This window comes from Macrobrachium nipponense, chromosome 14 (assembly GCF_015104395.2).
Source record: "Macrobrachium nipponense isolate FS-2020 chromosome 14, ASM1510439v2, whole genome shotgun sequence".
NCBI lineage: Eukaryota > Metazoa > Arthropoda > Malacostraca > Decapoda > Palaemonidae > Macrobrachium > Macrobrachium nipponense.
The window spans coordinates 20851987-20860762 of record NC_087207.1 but is presented as its reverse complement, the minus strand read 5'-3'; positions in this window follow the sequence as shown (position 1 = coordinate 20860762).

The following is an 8776-nucleotide window of genomic DNA, read 5'->3' as shown; positions in this document are numbered from 1 at the left end:
GGATGAACAGCATGCTAATTTGCAGCCCTCTAGCCTCAGTAGTGTTTAAGATCCGAGGGCGGACAGAAAAATGCGGACAGAGAAAAAGTGCGGACGGACAGACAAAGCCAACTCAGAAGTTTTCTTTTTACAGAAAACTAAAAAAGTAGAGTTTTTTATTGATCGTACTCATTCATTAAAAAAAAAAAACTCCCCAAAGATAAGTTTAAAAACTGATAAAATGATAAAATGAACAAATACGAAAACGCGCATGAAAAAAAATGTAATAAAAAATGTAAGACAGATTATTAATCACTCGTAATTTCAAAACTAGGAGATATTGGGGTACATTTTGAAATCAACCGAACTATTTCATCACCATTTAAACTCACGAGTTCGATAGTTTTAGCTTCCTCAGCGTTATGAAGCAGATATTACCCATCCCGGAGTCTTTCCCAATACTCTGAGTCATAAAGACAATTATCTTTGCCCAACTGGAAAAAAATCATGATTTTGACAGTACAAGCCAAAGTACGGTGAAATATTATTATTATTATTATTATTATTATTATTATTATTATTATTATTATTATTATTATTATTATTTTGGTTGGGAGTAGACCCTCTTTTAAACAAGTCTTATTAAAAAGGATTGCTGCATCAGCTCCATTAATTTTGTATAGACTCTTCACTATTTTACTTATTATTATTATTATTTTATTATTATTATTATTATTATTATTATTATTATTATTATTATTATAGTATAAATTATTATTATTATTATTGTTTTTTTTTTTTTTTTTTTTTTTTTGCTTCTATCACAGTCCTCCAATTCGACTGGGTGGTATTTATAGTGTGGGGTTCGGGTTGCATCCTGCCTCCTTAGGAGTCCATCACTCTTCTTACTATGTGTGCCGTTTCTTAGGATCACACCTCTTCTGCATGAGTCCTGGAGCTACTTCAGCCTCTAGTTTTTCTAGATTCCTTTTCAGGGATCTTGGGATCGTGCCTAGTGCTCCTATGATTATGGATACGATTTCCACTGCCATATCCCATATCCTTCTTATTTCTATTTTCAGATCTTGATACTTATCCATTTTTCCCTCTCTTTCTCTTCAACTCTGGTGTCCCATGGTATTGCGACATCAATGAGTGATACTTTCTTCTTGACTTTGTCAATCAACGTCACGTCTGGTCTGTTTGCACGTATCACCCGTATCCGTTATGACCATAGTCCAGAGGATCTTTGCCTGATCGTTTTCTATACACTCCTTCAGGTTGGTGCTCGTACCACTTATTACTGGCAAGGTAGCTGATGTTTCTTGCACAGCTCCAGTGGAGGGCTTTTGCGCCACAGAATCATGCCTCTTTTTGTACTGGTTCTGTGCAAGTGCCGGGCATTCACTTGCTATGTGGTTTATGGTTTCATTTTTTCGTATTGCACTTCCTACATATGGGAGAGAGTTATTTCCGTCTATCGTACTTTGAACATATCTGGTTCTTAGGGCCTGATCTTGTGCCGCTGTTATCATTCCTTCAGTTTCCTTCTTTAGCTCTCCCCTCTGTAGCCATTGCCAATTGTCATCGCTGGCTAGTTCTTTAGTCTGTCTCATGTATTGTCCGTGCATTGGTTTTGTTGTGCCAGTCCTCTGTTCTTTCTGTCTTTCTCTCCTGTCTCTGTATATTTGTGGGTCTTCGTCTACTTTTATTAGTCCTTCTTCCCATGCACTCTTTAGCCACTCGTCTTCACTGGTTTTCAGATATTGCCCCAGTGCTCTGTTCTCGATGTTAACGCAGTCCTCTATACTTAGTAGTCCTCTCCTCCTTCCTTTCGTGTTATGTATAGTTTGTCCGTATTTGCTCTTGGGTGTAGTGCTTTGTGTATTGCCATATGTTCCTGGTTTTCTGATCTATGCTGCGGAGTTCTGCTTCGTCCATTCCACTATTCCTGCACTGTATCTGATTACTGGCACTGCCCATGTGTTTATGGCTTTTATCACATTTCGGCGTTGAGTTTTGACTTGAGTATCGCCTTGAGTCTCTGCATATATTCTTTCCTGATCGTGTCCTTCATCTCTTGGTGTTTTATATCTCCTCCTTCCATTATTCCCCGGTATTTGTATCCTGTCTCATCTGTGTGTTTGATGTTGCTCCCATCTGGTAGCTTTATCCCTTCAGTTCTCGTTACTTTGCCTTTTTGTATGTTGACTAAGGCGCATTTTTCTATTCAAACTCCATCCTGATGTCCCCAGGATACAATCCTACAGTCTGGATTAGGGTATCTATTTCCTTGATGCTCTTACCATACATCTTGATGTCGTCCATGAACATCAGATGGTTGATTCTGTTGCCTCTTTTCTTGAGTTGGTACCCGGCATCCATCTTCTGTAGTACTTTTGTCATGGGAATCATGGCTACTACGAAGAGTAGTGGGGACAGTGAGTCGCCCTGGAAGATCCCTCTCCTGATATTAACCTCTGCTAGTCTTATTCCAGAGCTTGTAAGTATTGTATTCCAGTTGCACATTGTATTTTGAGGAAGCTGATGGTATTTTCCTCTGCCCCCCCCATACATTTTCAGGCATTCTATTAGCCATGTGTGTGGTATCATGTCGAAGGCTTTCTTATAGTCTATCCATGCCATGCTTAGGTTGGTTTTTCCTTCTCCTACTGTTCTTCATTACCATTTGTCTATCAGGAAGCTGGTCTTTTGTGCCCCTACACTTCCTTCTGCAGCCTTTCTGTTGGTGGGGATGGTGTTTGTCTCCTCTAGGTAGTTGTATAGCCTTTCAACTGATGATACCTGTTAGTAACTTCCACATTATTGGTAGGCAGGTGATAGGCCTGTAGTTACTGGCATATATTTCCCTTACTCTTGTCTTTTTGTACTAAGGATGTTCTTCCTGTGGTCATCCATTTGGGTGCTTGGTGATTGAGATACAATGCTGGAGTTGTTCTGCTATTCGTGGTGTAGGGCCTTGAAGTTTTTGAGCCAGTATCCATGGACTTCATCGGGACCTGGGGCTTTCCAGTTGGCATTTTCTTTAGTTGGTGTCTGACTGTGTCTGTCGTGATGTCTGTGAATCTTGTTTTATTCTCCCTGTTTCTTCTTCCTGACTTCCTCGGAGCCATGTTGCATGTTTGTTGTGTGATACCGGATTGCTCCATATGTTTTCCCAGAGTCTCTTACTTGGTTTCGGCTTCAGGAATTTCTGGGTGGTTGTCTTCCCCTCTTAGTTGGCTGTATAGTCTTTTCTGGTTGGTTCCGAATAGTTTGTTTCTGTTGGTAATCCCTTATTCCTGTTCATGTACCGTTGGATCTTATGTGCTTTGGCCTTATTATTATTATTATTATTATTATTATTATTATTATTATTATATTATTATTATTATTGTTATTATTATTTGGCCTTATTATTATTATTATTATTATTATTATTATGATGACTATGATTATTATTATTATTATTATTATTATTATTATTATTATTATTATTATTATTATTATTATTATTATTATTATTATTTTTTTTGGGAGTAGACCCTCTTTTAACAAGTATTATTAAAAAGGATTGCTGCATCAGCTCCATTAATTTTGTATAGACTCTTCAACTATTTTACTTATTATTATTATTATTATTATTATTATTATTATTATTATTATTATTATTATTATTATTATTATTATTATTATTGCTCTATCACAGTCCTCCAATTCGACTGGGTGGTATTTATAGTGTGGGGTTCCGGGTTGCATCCTGCCATCCTTAGGAGTCCCATCACTTTTCTTACTATGTGCGCCGTTTCTAGGATCACACTCTTTTGCATAAGTCCTGGAGCTACTTCACCTCTAGTTTTTCTAGATTCCTTTTCAGGATCTTGGGATCGTGCCTAGTGTTCCTATGATTATGGGTACAATTTCCACTAGCATAATCCCATATCCTTCTTATTTCTATTTTCAGATCTTGATACTTTATCCACATTTTTTCCATCTCTTTCTCTTCAACTTTGGTGTCCCATGGTATTGCGACATCAATGAGTGATACTTTCTTCTTGACTTTGTCAATCAACGTCACGTCTGGTCTATTTGCACGTATCACCTTATCTGTTCTGATACCATAGTCCCAGAGGATCTTTGCCTGATCGTTTTCTATCACTCCTTCAGGTTGGTGCTCGTACCACTTATTACTGCAAGGTAGCTGATGTTTTCTTGCACAGGCTCCAGTGGAGGGCTTTTGCTACTGGAATCATGCCCTCTTTTTGTACTGGTTTCTGTGCAAGTGCCGGGCATTCGCTTGCTATGTAGTTTATGGTTTCATTTTTTGTATTGCACTTCCTACATATAGGAGAGATGTTATTTCCGTCTATCGTTCTTTGAACATATCTGGTTCTTAGGGCCTGATCTTGTGCTGCTGTTATCATTCCTTCAGTTTCCTTCTTTAGCTCTCCCCTCTGTAGCCATTGCCACGTGTCATCGCTGGCTAGTTCTTTAGTCTGTCTCATGTATTGTCCGTGCATTGGTTTGTTGTGCCAGTCCACTGTTCTGTTTGTCATTGTCCTGTCTCTGTATATTTGTGGGTCTTCGTCTACTTTTATTAGTCCTTCTTCCCATGCACTCTTTAGCCACTCGTCTTCACTGGTTTTCAGATATTGCCCCAGTGCTCTGTTCTCGATGTTGACGCAGTCATCTATACTTAGTAGTCCTCTCCCTCCTTCCTTTCGTGTTATGTATAGTCTGTCTGTATTTACTCTTGGGTGTAGTGCATTGTGTATTGTCATATGTTTCCTGGTTTTCTGATCTATGCTGCGGAGTTCTGCCTTCGTCCATTCGACTATTCCTGCGCTGTATCTGATTACTGGCACTTGCCCATGTGTTTATGGCGTTTATCATATTTCCGGCGTTGAGTTTTGACTTGAGTATCGCCTTTGAGTCTCTGCATATATTCTTCCTAATCGTGTCCTTCATCTCTTGGTGTTTTATATCCCCTCCTTCCACTATTCCCAGGTATTTGTGTCTAGTCTCATCTATGTGTTTGATGTTGCTCCCATCATCGGTAGCTTTATCCCTTCAGTTCTTGTTACTTTGCCCTTTTGTATGTTGACTAAGGCGCATTTTTCTATTCCAAACTCCATCCTGATGTCCCCAGATACAATCCTTACAGTCTGGATTAGGATATCTATTTCCTTGATGCTCTTACTATACAGCTTGAGTCGTCCATGAACATCAGATGGTTAAATCTGTTGCCTCTTTCTTGAGTTGGTACACCGGCACCCATCTTCTGTAGTACTTTTGTCATGGGAATCATGGCTACTACGAAGAGTAGTGGGGACAGTGAGTCTCCCTGGAAGATCCTTCTCCTGATATTAACCTCTGCTAGTCTTATTCCAGAGCTTGTAAATTATCGTATTCCAGTTGCGCATTGTATTTGAGGAAGCTGATGGTGTTTCCTCTGCCCCATATATTTCAGGCATTCTATAAGCCATGTGTGTGGTATCATGTCGAAGGCTTTCTTATAGTCTATCCATGCCATGCTTAGGTTGGTTTTCCTTCTCTACTGTTTCTTCATTACCCTTTTGTCTATCAGGAGCTGGTCTTTTGTGCCCCTACACTTCCTTTCTGCAGCCTTTCTGTTGGTGGGGGATGGTGTTTGTCTCCTCTATGTAGTTGTATAGCCTTTCACTGATGATACCTGTTAGTAACTTCCACATTATTGGTAGGCAGGTGATAGGCCTGTAGTTACTGGCTATATTTCCCTTACTCTTGTCTTTTTGTACTAAGGATGTCCTTCCTGTGGTCATCCATTTGGGTGCATGGTGATTTGAGATACAATGCTGGAGTTGTTCTGCTATTCGTGGGTGTAGGGCCTTGAAGTTTTGAGCCAGTATCCATGGACTTCATCAGGACCTGGGGCTTTCCAGTTTGGCATTTTCTTTAGTTGGTGTCTGACTGTGTCTGTCGTGAGTCTGTGAATCTTTGTTTTTTTATTCTCCTGTTTCTTCTTCCTTGACTTCCTGGAGCCATGTTGCATGTTTGTGTGTGATACCGGATTGCTCCATATGTTTTCCCAGAGTCTCTTACTTGGTTCGGCTTCAGGAATTTCTTGGTGGTTGTCTTCCCCTGTTAGTTGGGTGTATAGTCTTTTCTGGTTAGTTCCGAATAGTTTGTTCTGTTGGTATCCCTTATTCCTGTTCATGTACCGTTGGATCTTATGTGCTTTGGCCTTTATTATTATTATTATTATTATTATTATTATTATTATTATTATTATTATTATTATTATATCATTTTAAAGAAAACACTTAATCACACAAGTCAATAGAATGGGAAAGTAAATCCACAGTAGTATGCCCGTTTGATTTTGTTTTTTAAAATATACGCAGCAGAAATCTTTGGATGACCTGCACGGTTTCTCCTTGTCAGTCTCTAACAACAGGCATAGTGCTGTCAATTTACTTTCCAATTATTATTATTATTATTATTATTATTATTATTATTATTATTATTATTATTATTATTATTCACTAATGAACCCTCATTCATATGGAACAAGCCCATCACAAGGGCCATTGGTTTGAAATTCAAACTTCTAAAGATTAATATTATTGTATTACTTATTATTTATTTATTTATTTATTTTTTTTTTTTTGGTGGGGCGGGGGGGCTATCACAGTCCTCCAATTCGATTGGGTGGTATTCATAGTGTGGGGTTCCGCGTTGCATCTTGCCTCTTTAGGGAGTCCATCACTTTTCTTAGTATGTGCGCTGTTTCTAGGAGCACACTCTTATTATTATTATTATTATTATTATTATTATTATATTATTATTATTATTTTATTATTATTATTATTATTATTGTTATTCACAATAACAACCCTCATTCATATAGAACAAACCCACCACAAGGGCAATTGACTTAAAATTCAGTCTTCCAAAGATTATTATTATTATTATTATTATTATTATTATTATTATTATTATTATTATTATTATTATTATTATTATTATTATTATTAACCAGATGATGAACCCAATGCATGTGGAACAAAGCCGCCACAAGGGCTATTGACTTAAAATTTAAGTTTTCAAAGATTATTATTATTATATTATTATTATTATTATCATTATTATCAATCAGGTGATGCACCCAATTCATATGCAACAAGCCCACCAAGGGGGCCACTGACTTGAAATTCAAGCTTCCACAGAGTATGGCGTCCATTTGAAAGAAGTAACAGAGGGTAACAGGAAATGCAGGAAGAAGAAATCGGGTTTTAGAAAAAAAAGTCAATAAATTGATAAATAACACATAAAAATGTAAGGAAATCATAAGCTACAAAGAGAATTTCTCTAAGGTAGTAATGCGTTGCATCTTTCCTTGAGGAATAAACGACCTCTCGATCTTTGGAGGAGTTCGACAGAGAGGCAGGCACATGTGCTGCATATTGGTGCTGCTTTTCAGCATATCTGGTTGCTCTCTCTCTCTCTCTCTCTCTCTCTCTCTCTCTCTCTCTCTCTCTCGGCAGGAAAAGAGGATCAGGGAATCAATGGTGAATGTGAGAGATCTCTGATGATAGAATTTGTGTGCTTATTGTATATTGGTGCTGCTCTTCAGCATGTCTCTCTCTCTCTCTCTCTCTCTCTCTCTCTCTCTCTCTCGGCAGGAAAAGAGGATCAGGGATCAATCGTGAATGTGAGAGAGCTCTGATGATAGAGCTTGTTTCTAACTGTGTTGAAAAAGAAACAATCACACACTAACAAATACGGATCAGAGGTTAGTTTGCTTTTCTTGTCAGAATCTGGGCAATGGTCAGGTGACTGAGAATGTGAATGTAATTCAGTTTATGCTAAGTAATAGCGCTTGTATGTGGATTTATCAACACTATGTGTATATACACTGACACTGAAGAGGCTGTGTGTGTATTGGCTGTGGGGAAAAATCTGTTTTTCTTATAGGCATTTGGACAGCATTTGATCATCGAGAGAAAAAAAAATTGGCAAAGAGGTCCGGAGACAGCAATAGCCAGCGGTCACTCACTCACTCACTCTCAGTCTCTCTCTCTCTCTCTCTCTCTCTCTCTCTCTCTCACTGCCTCACCTGATATAAGAGTTGGACTGATGGTACTGTCTTCATGTGGGTAATATACCTGTTACTGCTTTTCATTAAACAGGTTGAGAAGATATTACTTACATAAATTTTACTTTATTTGCTATCTTTAAAATGGATCATCACACGTCAGAATTATCTACAACAAGGCGTGATCCAACCTCCAGATTACTCGGGATATGCGCTAAAATCTATGGTCCAATAGCGCGTTGTTTCACCAACGAAAATTAAAATTAATACGCTTTATTTTATTAGAAATAATGCTTTTGTACTGTTTAACATACACATTATTTATTTTTCTATATTTTCATTCCAATAAACAAATCGTAAATATCCTATCCTATAATTCCTGTATTTTTAACTTAACGTGAAATGAGTTTTTCAGGGGGGGGGGATCTTTTTTGTTTTTTTTTTTTTTTTTTTTGGATTTTCCTAACACCACCTCTCCCCCACCTCCCCCTCCCCACCCCACACAACAAAACAACAAACAAAAAGTAGATTGTAAGTTTTACAATCCCCGAGTAAGCGAAAAATAGTTTTTAATTAACAAATTTTTTTTCGGTCTCTTCAGTGAAGTCTCGATTTAGATAAAAAAATTTTGTGATGTTATTTTACTTTCGCAACAAATATTTCATGCATTTTTTATATTTTTTATTTTAATTTCGTTTTTTTATTTAAGAGAGAGTTCAA